Consider the following 23,937-nt stretch of genomic DNA (forward strand, 5'->3'; position numbering starts at 1 on the left):
TTTCATTTTAATGTTTAAAACAAAGTCTCTCTTTTATACCATTAAATTGTGCCAAGAAACCTGCTGTTCATAAATCATGCATGCCCAGGATACGCTAATGCACAAACTTTGCTTGTTTCAAATTTGAAACTGCCTGGAAAGCCAGGAACTCAAGATTAAGCAAATAAAACAGGAATACACAAGGTGAAAGCAGAAGCAACAAAGTGTAGGGAGAAGCTTTTTAATGTAGGTAGATGATGAAATCTTAATGAAGAAATGGGCATTATCAAAATGCAGCCTTCCATTTGCAACATTTGTGCTTATGGGAATATTGAATATTATAAATAAACATAAGCTCACTGAGCTCCTAGGCCATGCATTAATCCTGCTTGTTTAAAGTGGGTGCCAAAGTCAGAGTCATAGCAACTGGCCCGTTATATTTTGATTAGCATTTGGTATTTTTAGAATCACAGAAGCTGTTCTTCTAAAGAGTTCAAAGTGAATGACTGGTCAAATACAGACTTGGTCCATCACCATTGTAGGTGTTGCTGTTGCTGTTTTTAAGTATCAAAGTTAAGTCTAGTTTATAGTTTGGAATTTGTTTCTTTTGGCATTTTGTTTCAGAAAATCCATCCCAAGTTTTGTGACCTGGTTCAGTGGGGACAACAAAAGTGCTAGCACTCTACCTCTTGGTGTGTCTGACATAATTTCTGTATCATTGTAATCTTCAGAAGTGTTTTGGTGTAGACATTCAAGCTTCTGTCTACTGTATAAGCACAAGCAGTATTTCCCCCTTTGTCTTCATCTTTGAGATGTCAGTGAGGTTTGCAGGGAGATGACAAAATTATTAAAATAAAACACATCCCAATTGCAAATCAACTAATTTCAGGGAGAGTTTCCTAATTCATCCGAGCATGAAGCCCCTCCCTCAACACCTTCTTCTTTAAATATCTTTATAAGTCAATCCTAGTTCCTAGGTCACTGTCAGGATTCAGGATCCTGGCCTTTCATATCTTCCCACCTGATTCCTTCATCACCCAGACCTCACTAGTCTGAGAAAAGAGACTGACCATCTGGGTTTTCTGGAGACCGGTAAATTCCCTGAGAACTTAGAACTGTCAGTGTTAAAGCAGGAAAGTCCCAGATACACTAGAATGAGTTGGTTGCTCTATGAGAAGTCCACAGGAAATGATGATGGGAATCAGAAGTCCCCAATCTCTAAAAGCATCCAAGGCCAATCACCCCCAGCTGAAGGACAACACCACCTTGTGATCAGTGCACCCCAGCCAACCCAAGGCTGATTGAACCACTTTTTGGCAATCTACAGCCACCTCAACAATTGCTATTCACATCTATGACTTGCATAGCTCCTCAAGCTATATCATAGAGTTATACGGGGACTCAGGATGGAGTGTGGATGACTGGGAAGCTAAAAAGTCATCTAGAGGATCCTAGCTTTCAAAATGAGCCAGTCCTAGCTGTGCTCCTTTCTCGTCCCCTCTCAAGGGCAGCGGTTTTGTAAATGGGCTATGTATTCCTCAGGAGGAATCACTACATGCATTCATATATCGAACATTCCTGCGGAAGGCTGTTTGTTCTTCACCGTTCTCCAGCCATTGCTGTATGGAAACACAGCTCAGTCCAAGGCTTTTCAAAATCTTAAAATGACTAGTAATGCTCATTTACAATAGACACTCCACCTCTCAGTGACTTTAAAAACCAAATGTGATTGGTCAGAGAGAGGGGGGAGGGATTTAGGTGTCACACACCTTGTCCAATGTAGGGCCTGATTGGTCAGTATAAAGGGGGAGCATTTACACACCTAGTCCAATATAAAACCCATTCCCGTGATGCCTGGAGTTCTAGAAAGTTTCCTTTTTCCTCAGAGTGAACCCTTAAATTTTTATTCATGAAACAACTCAGCCAACTGAAACTGCCTCTGTGTTCCAGTCTTCCTACCCAGCCCACCAGCTTGTCCGTTCTTGTAGCTCTAAAGCTGCAAATGTTCTAAAAGGCGAAAGAAAGTTGCTGATATCAGTTCCTTAATGGTTTGGAATTCTGGGAGTTTTCAAATATTTCCATTTTACTAAAATGACTGAGAGGTTCATCATTTACATGCTCTACCAAGTCACATGGAAGAGTTCTCAGGGCCTTGGAGGCCATGGTGCACACGTATGTTTTAATGAGCATTCATTCATGGCACTAAGCTACACTGAGAGCGGCAGTGGGGGTCATGGCACAGTCTCGTCCTCAGAATATGGTTCTCAGACCTGCAGCAGCAGCATTCTGTGGGGGCCTACCGCAAGTCTCAGTCCCAGCCCAGGCCCACGCAAGAGAATGTGCATTTTTAAAAGAGCTCTGGTGACACTTCTGCACATTAACATTGAAGACATGCTGGTCTAGGGTGCCTTTCCAAATTTCATTTGCCAACTCCACCTGCCTCAGTATGTTTGGGCTTCTATAACAAAAACGCCATAAACCAGGTGATTTATGAACAACTGACTTGCCTTCTTACCGTTCTGATGCCTGCAAAGTTCAAAATCAAGGTGCTGGGAGATTCAGTCATGAATATTTTTCATGTGTATTCAGTCAAGCATATTTTTTCATAATATGTGTTTCCATGAACTTTTTGAATATCCCCTTATACATATGGATTTAGGAATTTTTTGAGCCAAAGAAAGCTTATCTTTTAATTCTGATTTTCTGTGAATTTTTTGAAGTACCATGTATTGTAAGATTCTAGGAACAGCTGTATTCATTCCAATCTGTGAGGTTTGGGCCTCAACGCACCCAGCAAACCTCAGGCTGCAGGCAGGTGTCTAACCTCCTCCCCCAATGACTAGTGATCAGTATCTCTTGTATTTTTCTGCTGTCTTCAGGATGTTTCTCTGCCGCATTGGTTGGCTTCTGGCTAACCCATAGTTTTGGTTTCCTCAGGCTCCACTTTGTCTCCTGTGAGTACATGCTTCTTTCTAACCAGCCACCTCTCAGGAACTCTCCAGTGCCATAATCATCTCCATCATGTTAATATTCCTCCTTAGCTCTGTCTCTATCTGAAATTCAGATTATCCAGGAGACAACGTGCTTACTGGGTTGAGACTTTTTACCCTCTTAGAGCACTGTCAGGCTGGGGGTTGACTGCTCCACACAGCAGTGTCCCTTCCTGTCCAATGCACTGTAATGTGGCAGGAGGAGTGGCATCCAGAATTATGTGGAACATGGCCAACACGCTATGAAACCCACCAGAGCTCCTCTGCAGCTGATGGGGTGGCGAGGAGGGAAGCCTGGATCGCAGCCTGTACGCTGGGAACCATTTATCAGGAGTGCATCCTATGGGCAGGGGCTGAGAATGAGACAAACTTTGAGGATGACAATGGTGGGGCTTAGGTTCTGACTATTGTAAGGGAAGTACTTGGAGTTTCTGGATGGGACACAAGTCCAGCAACACTCCATCCAGGGCTTTCACATAAGACCTAGAACTGAGCTGCTGCTCAACATCCTGTGTCTCTATGTAAACCAGGAGAGGTTCTGTGCCTTCTCTTACCTTGCCTCTGCCCTTCCAGTTACTTTCTATGATCTCCTCCTCCTAGCCCATCCATTCCTGTGTCCTCTGTGCCAGGCTCACAGGGCTATGGGTCCAGGTGTCCATAAGCAAGGTCCCACCTGGAAAATAAGTCTAACAGTGACTACAAACACCAAAGAAAACAATTACCAAGGTTGCTCTGTCCCATACTTCATAAACTCCTTGAAAAGTCAGTCTTCCATTTAATTTCTTGTGGACCAGAGAGAGCTGTACTAAAGATATAATATGCTATGGTTCTAGGGTGGTGACAGAGATGATGACAGGATGTGGCAAAGTGAAGCTTCTCTGTAGAACTCATGTAAATGTGTAAGAGCCTTTGCCTTTTTTAAAAGGAGCAGAAAAAGTAAACACACACAGCCTTGGATGTGAGTGACAACAAGCAACAAAGGGTTAATGAGGCAGCAGAGATGAGTGTACTTCCAGGACAGATAAGTCAGGTTAGTGGCTGGGTCTCCTAGCACAGGCCAGAATGACCTACTAATCCGTCTAGGCAACATAAATGGAGAATATAAATGTGCTACACAAGAGATTTATATCGAAGTGTGAACATTCCAGTTAAGTCAAGCATAACATTTAAATTAATGACCAAAAATACATTAGAGAGTGCCGCTTAACCTGAACACGGAAAAGCAATTAGGTTCAAGACAAGTTAAAAAAATCAAGGCCAAGGATGGTTTTCTTGCTCTTAGCTCTGGCTGGAAACCTGCCCCTTTTTTCTACTACTCCCAAAATTACAGTCTATATATGATAAAATATGTGAAAAGAGTTTTGGGGTTAGCAATTTCATGTGCAAATTATATTAATTTCCTTCCTGTTTGTGGTGTTATTTTCCCTGAAATGTCATCTATATACAAGAAAATGCATGGACCTTGAGTTCTCAGCTCGATGAGTTTTGATGGTTGTACACTGCGATGCAGCCTCCGTCCATGGCAATCAATACATAAAATATTTACTTGTCCCCCAAAGGTTCCCTTATGTCCTTTTGCAGTCAATCCCTGTCTCTAACCAAGCAAACTCATTTCTGCTTCCTGCTGGCATCAATTAGTTTTGTCTATTCTAGAACTTCATATAGGTGAATTTACATAGTATATATTCCTCTGTGTCTTGCATTTCTCACTTGACCTAATGGTTTTGGGATTCATCCCTGTTGTTGAAGGTATCAGCATTTCCTTTCTTTTAATCACCAAGGAATGTTCCATCATGAAACTACACCACAGCTTGTTTATCCATTGCCCACCTGTGTCCCGGTAGGTAGTCATCATGGAGGTGTTCTCCACTGGGGCTATGAGAATTTCCTCAACGGTCTGGCTAAGAAGCTACCTTTGGCCCCTGTTCTCCTTGGCCCTTTGCTATGCCCTTGGGAGACTTTTCCTTGGCACAGTTGGTGAAGAAGCTAAGGAATAAACCTTTCTTTGAGGAGTCTCTCAGTCCAGGTATGGCTTATAGAAGCTTGAAGGCAAAAGGTTGTTTCAAGTTTCCCACAGTTACAGATGTTAGCTTCTTTGTGAAGATAGTTCTTTCAGAAAATAGAATGCTTCTGATCTTTTTGCTTCCAGTGAGTTCCACGAGCCAGAGGTGTTTTCTGAGACGTACACCTTGAGTCTAATTAATTTTGGTTTCTCACCATTCCCTTCATTCCTGTTTTTCAATTAGTCTTGGTGCAAAGCACTCAGGCCTCCTTGGTGCTTTGTGAATGTTTTCCTACCTCAGGGCCCTTGCACAGACTGTGCCCTCTACCTGAAGCACTCTGACCCTAGAAAACATCAGTTTCCTGTCCTATTCTCCCATGTTCAGAAGACCAGTCCCCCTTCTCTGCTTTTTTTATTTCCTTTTCTTAAAACTTATTACCCTCTATAACATCTTTTTTCTTTGAGTCTTTTTCTTTCTTCTTTTTTGATAGTGTCAAGCCCTGCCTAATGTAGCCGTCTAAGGCAGTGGCAGCAGCATAGTGATGCCGGCCCCTGGTGCTATTAGAAGAGAATCTCTGTGTGTAATAGACTTACAGTGTGTGTTACTGCTGTCTAACTCTGCCTTAGGGTGGAAGCTCCGTAACAGTTTGGTTCAATGATTTTGCCCCAGAACCAAGGACAGTGCCTGGTTTGCTTGAGATCAGTGTGTGAGGAAAGGATAGAAGGGAGAGAGGGAAGGAGAGAGGGAGGGCGGACTTTCATAGAAGTTAGTCAAATGAAAAGAAATAGAGAATGTTCCATGTAGGGAAGACATGAGGATAATGGAATTTGCCAGGCTCTATGAACAGTTCTGAGAGATGTTAAAGTCCAAATTGGAGTGATGACATGATAGCAAGAAATAAGACTGTGAGTTCAGGAAGGAGGGAATGTTGGAGGATGGTGTATGCCTCTCTCAGTACATGAAAGAGTGGCCACCACACAGCCTGATATATTAGAGATAAGCATACTTAAAAATAATGCAATGGCACTATGATATTTTCATGGAAACATGTTTGCATTTACTTAGTTATGCCGGGATAATTTCGAGGATTTGAAGTAGCTTGCAATATAAGAAGCATGACAGACCAAGAGCTTTTTATTAGTCAAAGAAGAAAACCAGGGTAAGATTTGGAACCAGAAAACAAGTCAAAACTATATGTCAAGTTAAATAGTTTTAATTATCAGATTACAAAAAGAACCATACACGGTTTGAGAAGGAACAGATTTCTTTTTGTTTTTTGCTATCTTGAAGTTTATTCATTTATCAACTACTTATTAAAGTCTCATAGCATACTAGGCTGGAATCTAGATTTGAGATACAATAAACAACCCAGACAATGCCTTCAGACACACATCTGCTAGTAGAGGCTAAGGCAAGTGGAGGTGTTGAAGGGGGAGGGGGAGGGGACATGACGTGTTCTCCCCAGAGCCATCCATCATGATATCTGCACTACACAGAAACCCAAAGGATGCAAGGGACTAAGCCGTACCATGTCTGGGGAATAATGTCTCGGGGAGCAGTCCTAAGTGCTAAAATTGGCTAAGCACGCAGATTCTGAATGCGGGGATCCTCAACAACCTGATGGTCCGATGATTGTATCATTTTGCTTTCCCCGGGTTATGCTACCACAGCTAACCAGCACAAATTTCCGGTATCCTCCAACCACAGAGGCGTGGTTGCTTATTCCGTGCTACATGTTAGCTGCAGCTGGCCAGTGACCCTGCTGCACATCTGTGGGATTCTAGGCTCCAGGATGAAGAAGCAACCCCTGACTGGAGCACAGCTCTCTCATTGCAAAGGGAACAGGGAAAGGCAGAATCATAAGGGGCTCAGAATATTACACATCATTTCCATGGCCTCCATGTGGCAAGTCACCTGGCCCTGCTGCCAGTGGCTGAGGGATGAAGATGAGAAATTCTAAAGAGAAGGCAGGAGGACCACATGCTTTCTTCTCATTAAAGCCAAAGGTCATATCCAAACCTCGTCACTAGCACTGCCAAAGTTACAAATGTGTGTCTGTGGACCTCCTTCCCACCTTGTATTAAGAAGTACATGTCAGTGCAAAGTGTATTAATTCCCAAATTAAAAACAATGCAACTCCAAAGCAGTTCTATGCATTCACTGTGTATGAGCAATATTTAATATTGATTAAATCACCTTTAACTCGTCTTTGTATTGATTGAGGGCTCTATTGTTGATGGGGCATGAGTGAGTGAGGGCAGAAATAGGTTCCAAACACTCCGGCAACACTCTTGAAGAAGCAAACAGCTAGGTGGCCACATGTTCAATGTTTCCTTGTGATTTATGTTTGTGCTATTCTAGTGATGACCACACTCAGAAAGTCGCATCCCCAGGCACCTTATGAACATGCGAGTGGAGACCTAATACCCTAATACCACACACAGGAAAGGGCAAAGCAGTGCCTGCCACAGGAGTGAGAAGAAAGGACTCTGGTTTTTGGCATGCAGTGATACATGACTTGCTGTCACCACGTCCAATACTAAAAATACGTAGTGCATAAATTCATATTGGCAGGGTGATTTGAAGAGCCCAACATGTCACAACATACAATAATCCCAAGTCCACCAGAAAGAACTTATGAAAAGTAGTTGCAATGTGTCTTATTTTGGCAGTTTTCAAACCTCTGCATCTCCGAGGCTTCAGACTTTTTATTTAAAATACCTGGAGAGCTTGTTCTGCAGTACATTATCCTTGAAGCAGGTGTCACTGAGGCACTGGGGCAGGGATTAAACTGGAAGCACATGAATGAGGAGGATGACTAGTATACTGCGTGTTTAAGAGATACTGTCAACGGAATAAAGCATTGTCAACGGATAATGGTTTCCAGCTGCCACATAAATGTCAAAGCAAAGCCAGAGCATTTATTTTCAAAGCAAAAGGCAGGAAGGTAATGTGATCCCCAGTTTGCACATAATAAGGCTGTAAATCAATCAGGGCTTTGGATTGCATCTAGTAATGTGTCTACACCAGGATGTGCAAAGTAGATGAGATTCTAAGGTAGACATCAGAGTTGGCAAAAGAGAGTTGTTCTTTTCCAAGATGGCAGCCACTAGACTGGCACTGATGCCTGCACAGACAAGGGGAAGAGTGCATTGGAAGTGCTTCTCAGTCCCACCCTGTCACCAAGGATGAAAAGGGAACTGGGATTGTTTTCTCATCTTTCCTCTGGAGCCCAAAGAAAGAGATTGTCTGTATTTGAGAGAGTTGCTGGTCCCTAATTCCTGTATGCCCACTGTGTAGAGAAAGGAGGCCTAATGTTCTCAGGAAAATCTTTTATGTGTGTAATTCTTGCAGGACAGATTCCCAACAAGAAGTCACAGCTATTATTTTTTGCCTCGCTCTAGAGAGAAACTAAACTAACTTTCATCTTCTCCCAGAAACTGGGCCCAAAGATTGGCTGATCCATGTCACAAACACTAAGCATCTGCTAGTTGCCAGGCACAGTGGTAGTCATCACAGTCCAGTTAGAAAGTGACTGCAGTAATCCAGGGAGAAAAGGTCCTGATGGCAGGAAGGAAGAGCTGAGGACTGATTTAAGTGGGTTTGATAAGGCTTGCTGATGGTTTAAATATGAAGATAAGAGCAAAGGAAGGGCAGATCATTCATTCATTTCCACATGATTTGTATCCAGTGGATTAAATGGACATACCAGTCATCAGCTGGAAATGCTTACATCTGGAACAAAGAATGGGATTTGTGCTGGAGCTCCTGCACATATAGCACCATGGCTGAAGTCAGAGAGGGAAGAGTTCTGAAGGAGAAGAGGTTAGAGAAGGAATTGGACAATTAGCGCCTTGGGAGAGGAAGAGGCAGGCAGAGCAGACACTAGGGAATCATTGCAACATGTCTGATCACTTTGCACCTGGTTTTGCTGAAATGCCTCTAATTCTCTGTTTGGATTCTTTTGCATGGACACAGTTTACCATTCAGATTGGAGCTTTTGATTATTTCTTCCCCTTATATAGCGAGAGTACAACAGAGGAACAAAAAAAATTATATATATATATATATATATATATATATATATCTGTCAGTTCGCTTTTTAATCTTCTAAGGACATGCCAAGTTTCCATGTATAAAGCTATTTTAAGAGCTTGTACATAAAAGCTTCAACAGTGTTTGCTCTTTTGCTGAAAAGTAACTCAATTGATTTAAATCCATTATTTAAAAAATGTAGTTGTAGCCTTTGAATCTAAAAATGAAAATATTTGAGTCCTTTTTCTCCTTGTTTTTTTTTTCTTTTTTAAGACCCTTTGGGTCATGCCTGCCATAGTCAGTAGGGCAATGGAAGTAATGCCATTCTATTTGGCAATGGTGCTGTAGAGAAAGCTATCTGTGCTTTGTAAAAGCTTTAGCTTAAATAATATCCTAATAATACAGCTTTACTTTTTTTTTGAAATTATTTACCTTGGGAAATTTTTTTTCTCAAAAGTCAAAGCTACAGAGAGAAAGGGGGAGAGACAGAGAGAGGGAGAGGTCTTCCATATGATGGTTCACTCTCAGATGGCTACAATGGCGGGGGCTGAGCCAGGACAAAGCCAGGAGCTTCCTCCAGGTCTCCCATGCTGGTGTAGAGGCCCAAGCACTTAGGCCATCATCTGCTGCTTTTTTGAAGCCATTAGCCAGGAGCTGGATCAGAAACTGGGACACAAATTGCCATCTATAAGGGATGCCAGAGTCTTAGGTGCAGGCTTTACCCATTATGCCACAACGCCGGACCTGGGAAATGATGTTTATTATAAGAAAAATTCACCTCCAGAAATCTTTTGGTTCCATGTTAATGTTTTCCATTGGATTAGTATCGTTTTCTCCAAAATTGTGTTAATCAACCATGCATCAAGGTTATAGCCAAAATTAAAAAATTACTGTTCTCCATTTGTCATTCGGTAAGGATTAGCACAAACATACAGGTCTATTAGCACATTTTTATGCATCTCAGTTCCCTTGTGTGCCATTATTTTAGGAATTCTTAGCAGAACATATATATATTCAACATTTGACATAAGATAATTTGAGTTTGCTGTGTTTGGAAAATAACTCACATGGGAGAAAGTTGCATTAAATAAATAATAGAGATAAAATTTATACTTCCATATATTTCAAAGCTAATGCTGCTAACTTACACTGGAATGGTAACATGAAGACACAGTGCTATAATTTGATTGATTTGTTTTGACAGCAGCCAAATAATTGAGAGTGAAAGGTGTCAGCACAGATGAAATATTGTATAAGCCACATTCAGAAGGCAGCCCCAGCAGCAACAGCAATTGCAGTTTTATTTCCTTTGATTTTGTATTGTTACTCACTTCTAGTTTATTAGGAAACCCTGAAAGGTGCACACCTTCCTCAACCAGGGACGCTTTTACAGAAAGGATGGAAATAGAAGTTTGTCAAATAGTTGAATAATGGATATAGACAAACGTATCCAAGACGGCAATAACTGGATTATACCAGTCTTTTCCTTTCTTTTTGCAAGTTGCTGCTCTCATGCATGCATTTTGTCTAATTTTGAAGTGATTCTGAGTCAGAGCAAATATTAGACACTACTTCCCAGCCCTTTGACAAGAGATAGACAAAGGAGAGGTATGCTTGGACCATCACTGGGTGCAGATAAGGCCTTTATCCAACTGAAAACCCAGCTACCTAGTGAAAGAAAGATTTGAGGGACTCTATTTATATAAAGGAAGCTACAAGGTCAGGAGAGGATCAACTAGGACAAAGCCCCTGTCCTTAGACAAACATTGAGCATGGTGGCTGATGGAGTAGGCTGTGGATCATACTCACCAAGTTTAGTTCCAGCCCTACTGGCTGTGGAACCTGGGCAAAGTAATTTGATGTCTCAGATTCACTTTCCCCAGCTATTTTCTTCAACTTTATTTTTCATTTTATTTGAAAGGCAGAGAGACACAGACAGATCTTCCATCTAATGTTCATTCTCCAAATGTTGCCAACAGCTAGGGCTTGGCCTGGCTCAAGCCAGGAGCCAAAATTCCATTCAGGTCTCCCATATGGGTGAAAGGGACTCAAGTAATTGAGCCATCTTCTTCCTCCCAGGATGCACCTGAGCAGGAACCGGAGTGGGAAGCAGCGTAACTGGAACCCCAAACAGGCAGTCAGATACGGCATATGGGCATCCCAAGTGACCATTGAAACTGCCATACCAAGCCCCCACATTGCCTCAGCTATTTTTTAAGGATGTTGTCAGGACTCTCAGTGACACTCTGTGGAACACATATAACCTTTTGTAGCTTCTCTTTTGTTGTTTAGGGACTTCTTGGGATTTTTATTTATACAGAGAAAATAAGATGCAATTTTATAAGTAGTTTTCATTTATCATAATCTAAAATCTTTCCTCTTTAAAACTTGAGCATTTTACTTTGAAATATGTTAAACACAGAGGGAATGCATACATACATTATACATACATAAATATGAAGGGACTTCAAGAAGTTCTTGGAAAATGGAATTAAAAGAATGCAAATTTTCCATGAACTTTTAATTTTTAATTGTTTTATTTTTGAGAAAATGTAGATTTAATTTATGTTATAGTCAAAGGCTTAATGCTGCACTAAATAGTCCATGAACTTTTAAAAACTCTCGTGTGTGTGTGTGTGTGTTTATAATAATCTGATCTAGAATTAACAAATGTTAACATTTTGTCAAATGTGCTTCAGCTCTTTTACCTTAAAAAAATGAAACCATAAGTAACACTAAAATCTTCCTTTCTCTTACCCTCTTGTGCAAATATTTATAATTTTACTACATATAGATGAAACATATAGCATTATTTTTGGTGTACTACGGTTTTATCTAATAGCACAGTTTGGATGTACTTTTATAGTTTTCATTTTCCTCTTGTAATTTTGCTTTTGAGATTTATACATGTCAGTACCCATAGATAATGATATATTTGAACTTATTTCAATCATTTTATTTTGTTTTTTAATCATGCTTTTTTTCCAGCCGTTTTTCTCCTTTCATACATCCAAATGGATTTATCAAGTTTTTCCCATACACTGGATTAGAAGTTAAACATCTATTTTTCTTCTCTTAGCCATTATTCTTTTATTTTGAACATGTGTTTGCCTCCAGGAGTCTAATCACTACTTTCATTTTTCTTCCCAAATAATGACAGCAATTTATCAATTATCTCCTCTCATGTTCTATATGATTATTGCCCAGCTTCAATTATTCTTAGCATGGCTGTATTTTCAAGTTCACTTCGCTTTAATTACATTTGTGAAATCCTGTACTTATCATTGTGTCATGAATCTCAGGCCCTCCATCCAGAACTTTCTGATTCCTTAAGTAAGGTCTCTGAATGTTTACCTTAAATGTGTCATTTTAAAGATCATATTTTTGTGCCGGCATCCCATATGGGCTTCGGGTTCTAGTCCCTCTTGCTCCTCTTCCAGTCCAGCTCTCTGTTGTGGCCCGGGAAGGCAGTGGAGGACGGCCCAAGTGCTTGGGCCTCTGCACCCGCATGGGAGACCAGAAGGAAGCACCTGGCTCCTGGCTTTGGATCTGCACAGCGCCAGCAATGGCGGCCATTTAGGGGGTGAACCAATGGAAGGAAGACTTCTCTATCTCTGTCTCTACCTCTCACTGTCTAACTCTGTCAAGTTAAAAAAAAAAAAAAAGACCATATTCTTCATTTTTAGAAGTTCTGTTGAGTTCTTCTTTCTTAATAATTTCATTTGTTCTTCATTCTCTTTAAGCGTTTTGAATGTGCTTTCTTTAAAATCTCCTTCAGGCTGCTTTTTGGCTTAAGGACTTGCAGAGCTAATTAATTATTGCTGCTTGTCTCTTCCTCATGGTGAATTAGTTCCTTGTGTGGTGAGTAACGTTTTATTTTGAACTCACTTTAAGTGGAGATTGTTTATCTATGAAATCTTTTAACCTTTTTGCCTGCATAAATATTGCTAATAAGAAGCTTTTCATTTGCTTCTGCCACATTCCCTGAGGATTTCACTGAATGATCTCTGTGCTTAGCGCTGTCTGCACTAGGCAGAGGATAAATGTAGACCCTGCTCTACAAAACATTCAGACCTGAGTTACAAATTCTCACAGCCACCTTGCCCTTGCAAGAACACTGATAAAGACAAGCATCTCTGTTAATGCCCCAGGCTAAGAAATGGGGTTTGCCCATCTCCTTTCACCGTTGAGCCAGCTCTCTCAGGGTCCTGGGACTAACCATTGCCTGTGCCCAGGGCCCCAGACCCCGTCTCAATGTGGATGTCCAGATAGCATATGCGAGCCAAGCCAACACTCATATCTGCTGTCAGGACAAGGCAGTCACTCAGTGGGCTTCCTGTTCTTGATTTCTCTTGCCTAGGGATTTCCCTGTCTCTATGTTTAATTTTGATAGATTTGAATATAATTTCTACATATTGGAAGTAGAAAAGATGTGCAGGTTAGGTCAATGTATTAGTTAGGATTCTCCAGAGAGACAAAACTAAAAACATGTGAAAATGAGTGATTGAGAGAGAGAGGTAAGAGAATTGGTTCATGAGATTGTGGAAGTCCTGTGACAGGCTGTCCCCAAACTCACACACCAGGAAAGCAAGGACCGTGACTCAAGGAGCCAAGGGCTCACATCCAAGGATGCTAGTGATGCAGTTCTCAATACGAGATCAAAAGCCCAAGAGCTTTTGGGGCTGCTGGTGCCAAGCCCAAAGGCCAGAGAACCTGGAGTTCTGGTGTCTCAGAGCCTAAAAAGGGTGCCCTGGCTTCAGAAGCCAGAAGAGAAAGAATTCTCTCTGCCTTTTGTTCTCTCTGGGCCTTCAGCTAATTGGGTGGTGCCCAATCATAGTGGAGGATGACTCAGCCCACTGTATAAAATGCCATTCTTCCAGATACAGCCTCACAGACATATCTAGATATAATGCTTTACTAGTGATTTGGGTATCCTTAATCCAGTCACACTGGATCCATATTGTACTTTAAAACCATTTTACAATTATAACATTTTTGTTACACTCCCAGCTTTCATTTCTCGTCCTCACTTTTTCCTTCTTTTTAATTGTGATAAGCTAGACATAACATAAAATTTATTTTAACCATATTTGGATGTTTATTCCTTCTTGTGCAACCACTGCCACCATCCATTTCTGGAACATTCTCATCTTCCCCAACTGAGACTATGTACCCATTGAATAGTGACTGTCCATTCCCCTACCCCAAGCCCCTGTCAGTCAACTGCCATTCTGCTTTCTGTGTGTGTGGAGTTGACCACCCTAGGTGCACAGATAAGTGATTTGTACAGTCTGTGTCCTTTGGTGACTGGCTTGTTTCTCCTAGCATAATGATTCAAGGTACATCCACAGAGGCGCTTATGTCAGAATTTCTTTCCTTTTTAAGAGCAAATAATATTCTGTAGATATACACCACATTTTAGTCATGTATATGTTAATAGACACTTGTGTTGCTTCTACTTTGGACTCCTGTGAATACTGCTTTCATTTCTACTGGGCATATAATCAGAATTGTAATGCTGGTTATATGGTGATTCTGTTTAATTGTTTGAGGAGTTGCCTCACTGCTTTCCAGGGCAGCTACAGCTTATGTACCACCAATTGTACAGAAGGATTCCAGTTTCTCCACATCCTTACTAACACTTGGTATTTCTTTGGTTTTCATTTTTTAGGCTTGTTGCTGTTGTTGTTGTTATTTGATAATAGCTTTCCTAATGGGTGTGAAGTGACATCTCATTGCGGTTGTAGGAAATTTGTTTTTATCTAGAAGCCTTTTATTTAAGGTATACAAACTTCATGCATTTCATAAATATAAATTTAGGAGCATAGTGATTCTTCTCACCTTACCCACCCTCCCGCACACACTCCCACCCTTCTTCCTCCTCCCTATCCAATACCCATTCTTATTTTTTACAAATATGTATTTTCATTAACTTTATATATGTAACATTAGCCCTACACTAAGCGTTCAACAAATAGTATGAAAAAAAAGGAAAAAAAGAAAAAAAACACTGTTCCTTAACAGTTGAGACAAGGGCTGTTCAAAATCATCACATCTCAAGTTGTCAATTTCACTTCCTTAGATTACCTTTTAGGTGCCCTATTAGTTACCACAGACAGGGAGAACATAGGGTATTTGTCTTTTTGTAGGAAAATTTTTGAGACAACAATTACCTAGTGACTTATCTAATATTGCTTAATCACATGTAGGAACGGGACCGAATTTTTCAAGAACCTAACAAGGATGTGCACGTTGTGAGTCACCCAAGTTCTGCTTCATGTCCTTCAAATGGCAAAGATCGCCATCGTACTTATATAATCGTTGTTGGATTTATGTCTTCAGATTTACATAAATGTACTACATATGCAAACACTAGTAAATTTTGCTGGAAAAGAAATGTTGCAATGCAAATCTTTTAATCTTATTGATTTCCAGTACAATTAAAGATTCCACTAAATAAAAAAAAAATCTGTGGGTAAGAAGAAAAATTTTCTTGAAGATTTTCATTTTTTAAGAAAAAAATACGTATTTTGAAACAGCTACAGAGAGAGATGGAGAGAGAAAGTGAGAGAGAGTGCACTTCCATTCGCTGGTTCCCTCCCCAGAAGGCTGCAATGGCCATCGCTGGGCCAGATCGAAGCGAGGAGCCTCTCCATTCTCCTCCAAGGGTAGTACGGCCCCAAGTACTTGTGCCAGCCTTCACAGCTTTTTCAGTAGTCTGCTCAGTGGAATGCTGACTGTAAAATTTGCCAGAAAACCTAAACAATAGTTGTCTTTTCCTTTGCAGCAGTTTTTCCAACCTTGAAACCTTATCTACCTTGGAGAGCTCTCTAAACCCCTACCTGAGTCATAAGCATTCCTTCTATGCCAGAGTAGCCCCTTATTTCCTGCTTCGAATGCCAAAAATATTTCTACCACATTCATACATCATCTAGGGGAGATGATTCTCTAGACAATCCCAAGCAGAACATTTACTTTTCTAGTAAATTCCATATTCTAGTTCTTGTTTTACTCTAGCCTAAAATGTGCCACTAAAGACTTCAAGATATATAAATCAAAGCAATTTGGTTCTCTGCTTTAGCTTTTCTAACTGCTCTGATCTGTTTTAGACTTTTCTGATGCATTTTTTTAAAGTTTACATTTGCAATAAGTGATATGGTTGAAGTCAGGTGCGACCTGCAGTTGGTGGAGATACACATCACTGGCAAGTGTTTTACATTTTCATAATCTATACAAGCTGGGTTCTGTTCCATGCTTTGGTTGAGAAAAGAATGCCAACAGGATAAGGTAGCCGGGTAATCTCAAAAGAAAAGAGTTGGTTCACAAAAGCCCCTCAAAATCATAAAGTCATTGGTGCTCACAAAATATTGCACACGTTTTCAGGAGAGTAATGAGTGGGTCATAAAATAGCATTAATTTTTGGCCAACTTCCAGTGAGAAAGGTGTTTCCTAGGCAGAACTGTTCTCCTGCCAAGGACTTTCTATGATGATATTTACAGTTAAAACACAAATGTCATATTTTTTCACAAAAACATAAATAGGGGTGGGTGTTTGGCATAATGATTAAGATACCACCTGGGTGCCTTCGCCCCTGTTTGAGTGTGAGTTGGAATTCTAGCTTCTCTGCTTCACTTCCAGCCTCTTACTACTGTGCACCCTGGGAAGCAGCAGGTAATGGCAGGAAAGGGATATCCCTAACACCCACCGTGGGAGCCTTGGATTGAATTCCAGGCTCTTCACTTTGGCCTGGCCAAGCCCTGGCTGTCACCAGCTTTTGGGGAGTAAAGCAGTAAATGGAAGATCTCTGTCTCTCTTTCTCTCTGCCTTTCAAAGAAAATGAAAATAAATGAATGAATTAAAAGAGGAAACGTAGCTTCTTCAGCAGTCCGGTATCTCTGCCCTGGCTTGTGCCTGGTCATGCTTTTCATCTAAACATCCCTAGGGAGTGAAGAAGAGGCAGTTGGTTCAGAAAGCTGATGAGGGCACTGGATTCCCATAACATTCACATCTGAGAAACACACATGGTGGCCTTAACTTATCCAATTAGCAAGCTTGAAAACATACTCTATTAATCTCAAGAGTGATAGTATTGTGAAATACCAACCAACAAACCAGTCACTGCTACTAGGGGAACAAAAACCCCCACACCAGTTTGTCAGCCCCTAGCATCCCTGTAACGATGGGAAGCACATTCACTTGCACAGGGGACACAAAACAAGAAGTGTCCAGTCACCACCACAGCTTTCCAGAAAGCTGGGGATGTTCAACATATGTGACTCAGTTGGCCAGTGCGGTTTTCTCTAGGTACCCTGGGACAGCACGCCATGCCAATGCTTGCCTCCCAAATGTCCCAGAATTCATGTAGTCATGTGATTTGATGACTTGAAAACACCTGCCAATTCTATTTTAAAATTCAAGGCACTTCTTACCTCAAATATTTCAGTACAGTATCATGTTCACATAGGAATACCATTTGTGAATTTAGAAAAAACAAAACTTTAAACCACTCTAAGTTTCATAGACTCTTGGGAGAAATCAGGAATAGGGCCAATTATAAAATCAATTCAGAATAACATTAAAATAATGAACTCTTATATAAGGAGAGACCTGTTTAATGATTTTTCGGTCCATAATTGCCTAATCCTTTCCCAGTGTGAAGTTACTTGAATCAGGCTACTTTATATTTCTTCCCATTACAATAGCATGAGGTTTCCTTTGGTGTCTGAACTATTCTGAGAGGAGCTGGGTGTACTGAAGTTGAACTCCTTCATCTGTCATGAGCAGAAACCTGGACTCCACTCTTGTGTTCCCATCAAGGCAACATATCCACACCCACAACATTTGTAGATTTAATGGGTGGACAAGAATACTTCAAAAAGCTCATAGCAAATGGAAATGATAGAATGAGTTTATTTTTGTGCAAAAGAATGATTTTGAAATCCATGTACATTTTTTTCATAACATGTTTTGAGTGTATTATAAAAACAACTTTTTGCATTCAAAAAAATTTTGCCCCAAAATAAATTCATAATTTTAATTCTATTTTCTATGAACTTTTTAAAGGTCCTTTGTAAAAGATTTTCTCTAAAATCTTGTATTTAATTTTATTTAAAAAACAAAAGCTGTAAATATAATAAATGTACATATTACATATGTTTATCCTATGTAATAGTTTTATGCATGTGTGTTTTTTAGTAAATGTGCTATACTATGCTGTTATAAAATGCTGTCATACTTGCTAATGTCATTGTTTGACCACATATGATTTTGTGCCTTAGGAATACAGCTGTATTTTAGGGAGAAAATAGGATGGCTCAGGTCTCATGGCAGATTTTAATGTAGAATTAATTCCTTTAAAAGTAGGGTTTTTTTGGAAAAAACAACATTTTTCTAATGTACATTAAAGACGTTGGAGAGTTCACTGAAGCATACGCTCTGAGCTTTCAGGAGCAATCTGTAGTCAGGCATTTTAAATGAAAATTGATTTGTGATTTACATGGTCAGTGGAAAGAAAATTAACTTATGGAAGGTTGTAATGAAATATTAGACAAGTAAAAAAGTAGATGGTGATCTAGTGGAACTAAAAGTCCCATCTGGAAGAATTCTGTGACATTTTTACATTTATCTGTGTTCTGCATGAGTTGTAATGTTAGTGGTAATTTTATGGGACTGAACTGAAATGAAAAGGGTGTTATCACAGATTGCCTACAATATAGGATTGTGCTCAGTGGAGAGGCCTGTATCCTTTTCTCCATTTTCCTATAATATGACTCATTGCACTATTTTCAGCGACTGTTGTTGAATGCATTCAGCCTTTTACTTGAGGTTATTAAAGAAGAACATCAAACGCTCACAAATACAATCCAACTGCACATTTAAAAGCAACACCGTGGCTTCTCCTTAGTTCTGCATTGTTTAGGTAATATCCAAGAAAGAACCTTCCAAACACACACGCAAGAAGCAATTGCATTGAATATAAAGCTTTTACTTTAAATCATTTTTTTTTTTTGGTCTCAAAAGTGTGATTAACACTTCACCAAAACCTATAACATGCTGATGGAATGGTAAATTTATATCTTCCCACGTAAGAGTCATTCAGAAGTTTTCTGCTTTTTTCCCTTTTAGTTCTAATTTTGTAACAGCAATCACAATTGTTCCTGTGATCACAAAAGTATATTTTAGGCAAAATAAGCTAAGTCTTTTCTGTTTGGTAAAAAGGAATGTCTATCATCTTTCCATAGTAATGAGCTCTTGTGAATTTTGAAAGGGAGAATGAGTAGGAGGTCTAATTCCACGTGCTGTTCTTTCCCCCTTTCCATTTCTCATATTTGACCGATAGGCATGACTTTCTGAATTCTACAATTTCTGAATTACTATACCTTAAATATTTGATTTAATGTAAATACTTTGACCTTGTATTAAAGCATACAACATGAAATAATTTGCCTTAAAATTTTAAAAATCTGTGCTTTCTCTTTTCTCTCCTCTTCCATGAACCACAGATTAAATATAGGTACAGCTTCCAAAAAATTCTAAAGATTGATATCAATGGCTAAAGTTATACTTGTGCTATATTTAAATACATTTCTTACATTAAATGTGAGAAATGTTACTTTTAGGGTTGTTTATGTGTGTGTATGTCTTTGAATTTCCTCTTGTATTTTCTTTTTATTTTATTTTATTTATTTGAGACATAGAGTTACAGACAGTGAGAGGGAGACAGAGAGAAAGGTCTTCCAATCCTCTGGTTCACTCCCCAAATGACTGCAATGGCCAGAGCTGACCCAATCCAGAGCCAGGAGCTTCTTCCAGGTCTCCCAAGTGGGTGTAGGGGCCCAAGCACTTGGACCATCTTCTACTGCTTTCCCAGGCCATAGCAGAGAGCTGGATGGGAAGAGGAGCAGCTGAGACTTGAACAGGAGCCCATATGGGATGCTGACGCCACAGTGGAGTGGAGGATTAACCCACTGTGCCATAGTGCCAGCCCCTCCTCTTATATTTTCAATTACTTTCATCAATATTTGTTAAATTTTCCATTTTTATTTTTTTCATGCTTTGCTCTAATAAAAATGCTAGTTGTTTCAGTAACTTAAAATTGCATCCTATTCATTTCAGCCAACAGGGTGCTTTACATGTGTGGGAGTGCTGTTCTTCAAGTGAGGCTACCCATCAGCATCACCTGGGAGCTTTGGAAAGTATATCAGTAACTGAGTCTCATTGTATGGTTCTGAGTTAATGGGTCTAGAGAATCTCCTGACATAGGTACCTTTTTAAAAACTCACTGGATGTGTCGACTATGTAGCCAGGGTTCAGGGAGTCTTTGTGAAGATGTCCTCATTCAGATATGGGAGGGAAAGAGGGAGAGTTAGAGAGATGCACTTACATTCACTTACATGACACACCAGTATCAAAGATCTGCTTTTCCTGTGTGCAGCATTTATGTTCCAAGAATAATTATTTGATTCTCAGTGTTTGAAGTTGTGTTTTTATTTAACATTTATTTGGTATTTATTTGTTTGAGAGGCAATACTAGAAAGAAAGAAATTTGCCATCTTCTGGTTCATTCATCAAATATTTGCAATATCCAGGCTGGGCCCAGCCCAACTCAAGAGCCAGGAATTCCATCCAGGTCTCCCACATGGGTGGCAAGGGCCCAAGTACTTGGGCTATTATCCACTGCATCCCCAGGTACATTAGCAGGGTGCGTAGTCAGAAGCAGAGCAGCTCCGGCACTTGGACCAGCTCTTCCTCCAGTGTGGGATATTGGCATTGAGCAGAGACCTAACCCAATGCACCATGATGTCAACCATGGGTTGTGTGTTTGACCTATATATACAAGAATACTTCAAAAGGTTTGTGGGAAATGTAATTAAAAGATATTTTTCTTTTTATGAAAAAATCTTCTAAAATCCATGAATATAAGAGTTTTTTTAAAGCTTATGAAAAATCCATATTATATTAAAACTGTGCATGGATTTCAACATTTTTGCACTAAAGTAAACTTATCTTTTCATTTCCCATGAACTTTTTGAAATACCTTCATACACAGTCAGGTAATAGATTAATTATTCTTGTTTTCAAGTCACAAGCCCAAAATATACATTGCATTCACTGCTTTTTATGTTTGATGATTTACCTTGGTATTTTTATCCCACTTTAAAAAGATATGTTTCAAAACTTGCTTCTGAAGGCTGGCTGGAGGCATCAGGCTTTGTAGGCAGAGACTGGCCGATTATGCCATTTTAGCTGGGTTTTTCCTTGTTTTGCTCAAATAGAGAGCAAACACCAAAATGTCCTCTAACGTCAGAACCCGAGACTGTCACTGCGGGTGCTGACGTAGCATTTGAACAACAGTTTGACATCCATCCCTCCTGTCATTTCTGCCGTGCACTCGGTTCATAACATTTCTAGGGAAAAGGTCATGGATCTGTCACCGGCAGTGCTTGTGGCACTCAGAAAATAAAACGGGGTGGTTGATGATAGCTGGGGCAGCCCGCGTAATCACAGGATGCCGCCGAGGTCAATATTCTGTATTGGCTTTCCGTCCTGTCCATCTGAAACAATATACTGGAGTAAATATAATCAGTAAGTGGCCACAAATGAATCTTTTAGAGACATCAGCATTACAGAAACCAGAGATTCAAGAAGAGATGCTAAGTGGGATCTTTAGGGTTGTAATTGCAGCCCAGGGAATAATTACCTTAATTAATCGCTGCTAAGCCCAGGACCCTTGCTCCCAAGCTCATGGATGAGTTCACAATTACTGTTCTGGGAATGTCTTCTGGGCTCTGCAGAAAGGAACTGTTGGGTAAACAGACCCCGGGGACCAGGCTCAGGCTTTGCAAGTGGTCTGACCCCATCTTTCCCTAACCACAAGTACATCCATGGTGACGAGATAGCCATCTCATAGACCACAGAAGTGGTGAGCTGTGGTTCTAGGGTAGGGTGGGGAGATCTATTTCAGCACTGAGTTCCTGTGTAGTAAAGAGAGCCCTCGCTGTAGCTGCTTCCAGTGGATTAATAGCTCTGGTTAGAATACAGAGCCCTCTTGACATTTGCCTGTGAATATATCAAGAGCCCCAGAGGAGGAAATACTAGGAGCAGCTTCTGTCTGTGCATCCGCCAGCTCTGCTTAAGCAGGCTACCTGGAAAGGCTGCAGAAGTGTCTGAAGGGTCAGTCAGAGGCCGAGCTGGGAGCAAGTGTGATTCTCAGCCCTCTCTGTTGCCCTCTCTTCACCTCTTTTCCAGCATCCACTGTCCATGTCCCTCTGCCCTCTCATCTCCATCCAAACCTCCTCTCCAGCAAGATCCCCAGTACACCTGCTCATGATAAGGCACCATCTCCCACCAATGCTTCCCGAAACATTAATAGAAAAGCAAAGACTTGACCCAGGCAACAAGGACCTAGATTTGGGAATTTATTTGGAAGGAAGAAAAACCATCTCTACTTCGCATCCCCATCAGGTAGTCTGGTTGAGATCACTGAAATGATACTAGTGTCTGAGGCCCCAATAATGTCACTGATTCATTCATCAGTGTACTCGCTGTATATATAAGCTGATGTATGAAGAACCAACCACTGCTGACCAAAGATTTTTCAGCAGTGATCCAGATACTCACACAAAGATGCCATTCAAAAAGACAGGTGCTTCACAATAGCAACAAAAGTCTCTCTGTGGATCTTGCAGCCTTTGCCCTAAACAACCAGAAGGGGAAGTCCTCACTCAAATGTTTTGAGGGTCTTCTTGCCAGTGCAAATCCATTTCTTGTTTATTGAGAACATAGTAAGTGGTGAGCACGTGTAAAACTTCTAGTTCTCACAAACAGACTGAAATGGGCATTATCTGCCTCACTGTTCATAGCAGTCAACCGAGGCACAAATGTGCTTATGGTATTTTCCCCAAATAACACAACTCGAAAGCAGCAGAGTCCAACTCTGAACTCTCTGGCTGTGACACCCTGTCCCTTCCATTACTATAGTAACTTTGGAGTCACCCCTGCCAGTGATGGTGAAGATTTAAAATGGCGCCCCAAACCTTCAAGGTGGTGTGGTTGGATTACATCATTCTGGTGTGCTAAGATAGTAATAGATGCTCAATGAAATTTGATGAATTGATTTTCTGGAAAAAATCTCACACTTCTGAGTATAGTATTTCTCCTTAACACAGCAAGAGAAGAATTTACAAATAAATCCAGAAGAAGGGATAATCATAAGAGAAAAACAAATTATAGAGATGATTGAAATAGTTTCTGACATTCTTAAGCAAAGGGACAATGCCAGCCAGTACTGTCAGTATACTCCATGTAGCTTTTGTATATATCTCTTGAATATTATTGTTAAAATTTTAATTACAATACAACCCCACTGAAAATAGATCTGTAGGTCAGTGGGGAAAGAAGATGTTGGACAAAGGATTAGCACAGCAGTTTTTATCTGGGGCTGATCCTTCCTTCCACTTTCAGGGAGCATTGGCAATGTCTGGAAACACTTTTAGGTGGCATAGTTGGAGGTGCTGGTGCGAATGGCATCTAGAAGGGAGAGATCAGGGACCTGCTAAGCACCACTTGAGGAATAGAACAGCCCCATGCCAAAAAATTTGTGTTTTTGCTAGGTACTGTGATTAGAAAAGTGTCTTAACATTGTTAACTTGATGGAAAAATTATTTCAGTGTCTTTCACAATTTAATGGGATTAGCCTTATAATAAATTTCAGAGATGTTGTTAAATTCTGGGAAAACAGCAGCGGTAATAGGTAGCATTTTTTTACCACCTATTGTATACCAGACATTTACTTTATGCTTTATTAACATTATATTTAATCACTGCAATTCTATGGAGTATGAATTTTATACTCTTAAAATATGATGGATTTTTTATTGTAAAAATTTGAGTAGTTGTGTCATGGATAGTTCTGTGATCCCAAATGCCAT

At 40.3% G+C, this 23,937-nt stretch overlaps 1 protein-coding gene across 1 annotated transcript in view; it reads left to right on the top strand.

Moving 5' to 3' along the window:
- The window catches only part of POU6F2 (POU class 6 homeobox 2), a 485,940-nt gene that overhangs the window by 214,493 nt on the left and 247,510 nt on the right, over positions 1–23,937 (top strand). The window lies entirely within an intron of this gene.

This window comes from Lepus europaeus, chromosome 20 (assembly GCF_033115175.1).
Source record: "Lepus europaeus isolate LE1 chromosome 20, mLepTim1.pri, whole genome shotgun sequence".
In the NCBI taxonomy this organism is placed as follows: Eukaryota; Metazoa; Chordata; class Mammalia; order Lagomorpha; family Leporidae; genus Lepus; species Lepus europaeus.